This window comes from Egretta garzetta, unplaced genomic scaffold (assembly GCF_000687185.1).
Source record: "Egretta garzetta isolate BGI_Z169 unplaced genomic scaffold, ASM68718v1 scaffold368, whole genome shotgun sequence".
Taxonomy (NCBI): Eukaryota; Metazoa; Chordata; class Aves; order Pelecaniformes; family Ardeidae; genus Egretta; species Egretta garzetta.
The window spans coordinates 1817728-1823849 of record NW_009260684.1 but is presented as its reverse complement, the minus strand read 5'-3'; positions in this window follow the sequence as shown (position 1 = coordinate 1823849).

The window sequence follows — 6122 nt, the reverse complement described above, 5'->3', positions numbered from 1 at the left end:
TAAATGCCAGAGCTGCTTGGATGCCCAAAAGTGTGTGAGAAAAGTCAAGTATTTGGGGGCCCGTGGCAAATCCGGCTGCATCCCCAGGCCAGCAGGACCCCCGAGCTGGGCTGGGGGCTGTTTGCAGCCCATGGTGGGGCCAGTTCGGGAATCACCCAAACAGGGGACTTCCTATGCAGCCCTTCATTGCACACGCGCGTATGAGTTGGTCACCACGCACGAGCGGTGCCTCATCCTGGCTCCGAGCCGGCAATGGGGACCTGTCTCCGAGGAAGGGGGGATGCTGGGGGAGGTGGCACTGCAGTGCGGTGCAGCCCCTGGTGCTGAGCATCCCTTGGGCACCCCGGGGGCTGTGGTGACAGCAATGGCACTGCAAAGCCACTGGTACTAGCTGAGCTGTTGGGCTTCTGGCCTGGCCGTGTCCTGGCACCCTCATCATCCTCACTGCCCAGACTGGGTGTCATGTAAGCAGGGGCACGGCCACCGTGTCTGGTCCGGTGTCACAGCCACACAGGGGCCACAACCAAAGGCAGGGCAGGGAGCAAGCTCAGGGCTGGCCTGCTACTTGGTTCTCAGGCTAATTGCCTTGATTAAGACTAATTAGTGCTCTGGGCTGCTTTGGTCTCTTCCCATAACTGGAAAGATAGCACAGCCCTTTCCCATCGCACAGGCGTGGGGCAGAGCCCCTGTCCTGGGGACGCTGGGAGTGTGGCACCGGGGAGCTAGGGAGGAACTGGTGCAGAGTGGGTTTGCTTCCTGTGATCTCTTGCCAGGGAAGGAAAACATGAAGATCTTTGGTGGAAGGGATTTGGGAAGCCAGAGGGCTGGGCGTGGCCTGGCTCTGCCCCAGAGTGTCCCAGTTTGGGGCTGGGGGGGTTGCAGGGAGTCATGGGCATGTCACACTGGTGCTGGAGTGGTGTGTCACTGCCTGGCACCTCATTCCATGGGCACGCTCATGCTATCCCACAGGGATACCCAGGCACAAAGCCCCAGCTGGGGAATGTCCCAGCAGAGAGGGAGGATGCTCGGTGTGGGAGTGGAGAAAGCTCGGGCAGCACTGTGAGGGATGCTGAGGCTAAGAGGAGCCCATGGGAAAACCTGTCTGCTCTCTACTTCTGTGCAGTAATGGCTCAGATTAATGGTGGTCCTCAGCTCCTGCCTGTAAATGTCAAGATGAGAGTCCTTGTCCCCGTCCCCGGTAATCCCTCGGGCTCTCTCCTGCACACACGTCCTCCCTCTCCTCCTCCACTCCACCAAATGGCCAGGAGCGGTGGGAGGCTGGGCACCGCGGTGGTGCTGGCTGTGGCCATGGGGTTCAGCCGGGGTCACTGCTGCCTTGAACTGCATCCCCCAGCCCCAGGGAGGGGATCTGGCACCCACCCTGCGGGTGCAGCAGCCAGGCATGGGGCAGGCAGCTTTGCACAAACTCTTTGCAAGCTCTGATTTCTATTTTCTCTTCCCCCCTCCCATTTTGGCTCAGGAACCAGCCCTGTCCCCCTTACCCACCCCAGGGGCACAGCGTCCCCATCTGCACCTCTGGGACTCCCCCTGCTGCTGTCCCTTGCTGTCCCCTCCTCTGCCGCCACTTCCAGCCCATCTCCAGCCGGTTGCCAATTCCCCTCAGCAGCTGCCAGGACTCTCAGGCGAAACCGTTCTTTCCTGGCCCCTTTTTATAGCATCTGGTGCAGTTTTCCTTCGGCTCGGGGTGGGGGGGACACAGCAGGAGCCCCGTGACAGGCACCAGTATGGTGCAGGGCTGGCACTGAGTCCCCGCGACGGTGTGGGAACCACTGGCACGGCGGCTGGTGGGGTGGTCAGAGTGCAGCGAGGTTTCAGGGGGCCTGGGGGTGCCTGTTAGCTCCCCAAGGTGGAGATGGCACTGGGGGTTTGCTGGTGGGTGGCACATTTGTGTCGGTGGTGGCATCCCCCAGCAGCCCCATGGCTTTGGGTACTGCAGCCGGGCTTTGCTGGGGACATCGTGGGGACGATGCTGTGGGGCGAGGTGCTCACAGGGAGCTGGGCTGGTCCCCAGGGGCTGGGGGTCCCCGTGCCCAGCCTGGCTATGCCTCCATCTCCTCTGGCTCCTGGTTCTCCTGCCCTGGACATGGTCACGTCCCCTTGTGCTTTGCTCCTGGGGGACACCCAGGATGTCACCCCCCTTTCCCCTGGGAGGGACATGGGACAGAGCCTGGAGGGATGGGGAGGCACGTGCAGGATCAGGGCTGGGTCCTGTTTTATTCCCGCTTGGGAATTCGCATCACATCTCTGACTTGGTGGCTCCAAACAAGGATTTAATTTGGCAGCAGCAAGCTGATACTGTTACAACCTGCTTGATAAACACCAATTGATTATTAAAGGCTTTATTTATATATTTTTAAAATTTTTTTCCCTCCTGTAGCTCAACAGTTGTGTGGGTGATGGCGAGCGGAGGCTGGGGCAGGCTGGGGCAGTGCCCCGCAGTCCCTTGCAGCAGGGGGGGAGGACGTCCCTGTCCTATGCCTGGGGCCACCAACCTTCCTCAGGCTGCATCTCACCAGATTTTAAGGCAGCCCTTCCTAGGGCTGCTACCCCTTAAGCTCATCCTGGGTTTGGCCCTGGGCTGTGGGGCTGAGCTCAGGACTGGTGACAGGCAGGGTGCTGGCCTGGCGCTGGGGATGGCTGGTCCGGGAAGTGCAGGCAAGTGATGCTGCGGTAAATTTGGGGTGTCTGCCCGGGGCTCCAGTGGGTGTCAGGGGCCATATTTAGGGACACCCTCACTTATTTTGGGCTGATTTACACCCCATTGGGTGCAGGTCCTCCCCATCATCCCATGAGCACTCCCACCCCTCCATCCAGGAGATGGGTGCTGCCCCCAACTTTGGCACCCACAGGGTGCTGCTGCCCCAAACCAATCCCCCCTTTTGGGTGCACCTGCAGGAGGGATGAGGATTTCCATCTCAAAATTTGGGGGGAGGACCCAGCCCAGCAGCACCTGTGGCACAGACACAGGATTGTTGCTCCCACCACCTCCTGCGGTCCCCACACAGGTCCCCCCAATGGGAGATGGGGCTCCGGGGCTCTCCTCATGTCCCCCTACTCCATCTTCTCCTCTGCCAGGGGGATGCTGACCCCACTAATGACCCTGACACTGCTAACAACATCACCTCCCACCTCGCAGCAGCCCCAGGCCCTAATTATTTTTAATCAAGCTGCCCCCAAAGAAGGAGCTGCGTGGTGGCCGGTGCTTGAATTATACATGGGGCACGGGCTCCCCCCTGCCCAGCCATTAGCAGCACCCTCGTTAGCAGGGTTGATAGCGGGGTTGGTGTCCCCCACCCAGCAGAGGAGGGGATGGAGCAGGGGACACAGGGAGAGCCCCAGAGACCCATTTCCCATGGGGGGACCCACAGGGGGACCCCAGGAGGTGGTGGGAGCATCAGTCCTGTGTCCAGGCCATGGGGGGTCCCACATGGGGACCCCAGGACCGCCCCCCCAGACCCGTGTCCAGGCCATGGGTGCTGCTGGGTTGGGTTTTCCCCAAATGCTTTGATATGGAAATCCTCATTGCTCTGGAGGGTGCACCCAAAAAGGGGGATGGCTTGGGGCAGCACCCATCAGCCAGATGGCAAAGCCATCCCATGTGGTTATGGGGGAAAAAAGCAGGTTTTGGGGGAAAAATCCCATTTTTCCCAATGTGGGGCTGGCCCCTATGCCAGGGGGATGGGCTCATGTCCCTGTTGGATGCAGGGGACTGACAGCCATGCTGGCCCCACTGCAGGGTTTGGGATGCTTAGGGAAGCATCATCCCCCCGCTCAGCTACGGCATTGTCACCCATCACGACATCCCAGTGTCACGCCTTGTCATTAAAGGACGCAGCCAAGTGGAGCGGGAAGGCCCCAGGGTGGGCACTGGGATGGATCCGGCCCCAAAAGCTCCGCATCCACCACCATGCAACAAAGGGGTTGGTAAAAAGCAACCCCCAAAAAACCCCCTTCCGAACGTGGTGGGTATAAAAAGAGGACGAACCAATTAATAAAAGCAATTTTTATGGATGTTTAAGAAGTCTCTAATGAGCTCCCATCCGTGGCAGCTGCTAGTTGCTGTGTTTAATAATGCGCCGGTGGTCACGGCACGCTCTGCTAAGGCGCCTTATTAAATCCTCTTTGCGATGAATGGGAAAGGTACCAGCGGGTTTAACAGCACTGGCTCTTTTGCTAAAGGAATCGTTCAAAATATTCAGGTGTCTGGTTTTATTAGGACAGCGCGTCCCTTTGGATGCCTCTCCAGCTCCGATTCTCTGGTTTGCCATCATCCTGGGATGCGGGTGGATGGGGTGATGGCAGTGGTCAGGTGCTCTGGTCCTATGGGATCACAGCCCTGGGCTGGACCACGGTCCTGTTGCCAGAGCAGTTGGGCTCCACTCCCATCCCTAGTCGTGGTGACAGTGGGAATTTAAGAAAAATGCTGGATGGGATTGTTATTAAATCCCTCAATAGATAATGAGTGGCACTAATGATGTCCTGAGCAGACCTTTGCTCCTTAAAGCACCCCAAAAAGCATCGTGGGTGCTTGGGGAAACAGCCAGGTCCCTCTGTGCTGCTTGCTGCCAGCCCCAGCTGCTTCCCGCTGCCCAGGTGCTTTTGTATTTGGCCCATGGGAAGATTTATCCTTGCCTCGCCAGCACCCATGGGTGCCTCAAGCATCCTCTCCTTGGGGGTGGCTGACACATCAAGCCAGGAGGAGACCCCCAGACTCCTCCAGGGGCTTGGGGCCATTATTCAATGTAGAAATGAGAATAAATCCCCAATTCTCCAAGAAACTCTGGCCCATGAGGGTTTTGCTTACCTGGGGATGAGTGCTGGCATGACAGCCCTGCCTGCAGCGGGCAGCGATGCCCCGCACCCGGTGTCGTGGCTGCCCGTAGGTTGGGGAATCACCCCAAGGAGAGGGAAACCCGCAGCGTTTATCGTATAAATCCCTTTTGTGCTGGCAGCTACGTCCTTGCAGGCTGCTGGGCAGCTGAATGTCTTAAACCCACGTCTCAGGGTGGTTTTATCCTGTATTTTAAGGCTAAAAAATCAGATAAGTGCTGGAAGAAACACCCACGCTCGTAGGGCTCGGTGGGTGCACCCAGTCACCCCTGGGTACCATCTCCAGGTGCCCCCTTCATCCCTCCAGGCTGCAGGAGCATCCCCTCCCCCTCTGAAACAGCTCTACCCTCCCATAAAAATAAATATTTTGGGAGCCACGCGTGGTTTCACCTCCCCACCGGCTGCCACCGGCTGCTCCTTTCACAGCAGCATCGCTCCAAGGGATTATTTTTGCTCCCCGGCTCATTAACGGGGTTGTTACCAGGCAGATTTCCTCACCCGATTTTCTCCTTCCCAGCCTGTGGGTTGTGGGAGGAGGGACTGCCGGTTTCCATAGCAATGTGCTTGGCTTTAATCAGTATTTCTTTCATTATATTAACGGCGTCTTTGAGGCGCCGTTTGAGATCCAGGGGAAATTACCTCTTGCTTCTCACAGATGTCGGGCTAAAGAACTTAACTGAGAGAATTAGCATCGAAATTGCCTGTGGCTTAATCCTTGTCCAAATGGGTTTGGCCATGGCAGGCTGGTGGGGACATCTCAGCCAGGATCCATCTTGCTCCACCCGGCACAGCATCTGGTGGGTTTTTTGCAAGTTTTTGGAGACCAGGTTGTCCCGTTTCTCTGCTTTCCAGTCGCCCAAAGCTGCTTTTCCTGGGATCCCCGCTCCTGGCCAGAGCGAAGCAGCCGGCTTCTGCTCGCTCCCCATCCCAGTTCAGCCCCAGTGTCTGTGTCTCACCCTCAGAATTTGTTATTTAGGGGATCAGGCTCCCTGTATCTGTCCATCTTGTTTGCCATCCCTGTGCACCCCCAAATTTAAGCCCAAGATCCCCCAGATTTAAACCCCAAATCTCCCATATCTAAGCCAAAGATCCGCCAAATTTAAGCTGAAGATCCCCCAGATCTAAAACCAAGATCTCCCAGGTTTAAAGCCAAGATTGCCCAGATTTAAGCCCTGACTTCTCCCCCAAGGCTGGAGCGGGGCGGGATCAGCCCTCCCTTACGGTGCGTTGGTGGCTCCATCGTTGCGGAGCACTGGGCACGCCCTTCCTCG